This window comes from Panthera tigris, chromosome B3, assembly GCF_018350195.1.
Source record: "Panthera tigris isolate Pti1 chromosome B3, P.tigris_Pti1_mat1.1, whole genome shotgun sequence".
NCBI classification, from domain to species: domain Eukaryota; kingdom Metazoa; phylum Chordata; class Mammalia; order Carnivora; family Felidae; genus Panthera; species Panthera tigris.
Window position 1 is genome coordinate 104,681,059 of NC_056665.1, and position 1,051 is coordinate 104,682,109.

Here is a 1,051-nt window from a genome sequence, read left to right on the forward strand (position 1 = left end):
AATTCCAACTTCAACCTCTGACCTCTGGCAATTTGCTTTCAGGAAGATCACTGATCAGTGAATTCTACATGAATTACATTGTCTAACTTTTTGCATTGTACAGCCTTAACCCTTACTATGGAAAGACCTTATCCCTTACCCACACAGGTAAGGAAGACATACTGGGGATGAACGGGTCATTCCTCTTCCTATCGTTCAGAGACAAGGCAGCAACCTACCCCACTAACTCCCGTTTCCATGGGCAATTTCAGCAGAAAAAAAAGTAGAGCTGTGAAATGATAAAGTTGTAAACACTCCATATTATATAATTCCAATTGTGTGCCCGTCCTGGCACAGATTTACTAACTTTCCTCGGATTACACAGCTAGCTCCTCAGTTTCTGAGTAAACAAACTCTCGGTTCAATGTTCCTTCCATTAAACCACCCTGTCTGTTCCTGCATAGAGATTCCTTGACACTACTTCCCTGGTTTGTTTGTTTGTTTGTTTGTTTGTTGTTGTTGTTTTGGATTACAACGAAAACTTTCAGCGGAATGACCACCCCAGGAAAAAAAAAAAAACTTTTTAAAGTTATTTAATCTCTTTGAGCTTCAGTTCGTACAGGTAAAAAGATAACACTTATTCTCATTATTTCCTGAGAAGCATAAACGATAGGTAAAACACCTGGCACAACAAATTTTGCCCCAAGACAGCACAAATCAAGGTCTGGGGCTTTTTTTGTGTGTTCAATGACCCCCAACCGGAGACAGGAGACCCAGCCGCGCGGGGGAAGCCTCCGCCCCAGGCGCCGTTTGAGGGCGTGGCCGGCGGAAAGGACCCGGTTCACTCCGCCCCACTCGGGGTGCCCGGCGCGCCTGATCGCTTCGGCCCTTTGCTCATCCCGCTTCCCGATCCGCCGGCGCCCGTGTCTCTTCTATCTTAGTACCGGCGACGGGGACGTCTTGGAGGATTTGGATCCGACGTGGAATGAGGCACAGCCTGTGACAGCCCGGGCCCGGAGCGCCGCGGCCACCTGAGGTCCCCGCCGTCGCCACGCCCGCGCGCTGTCGCTTC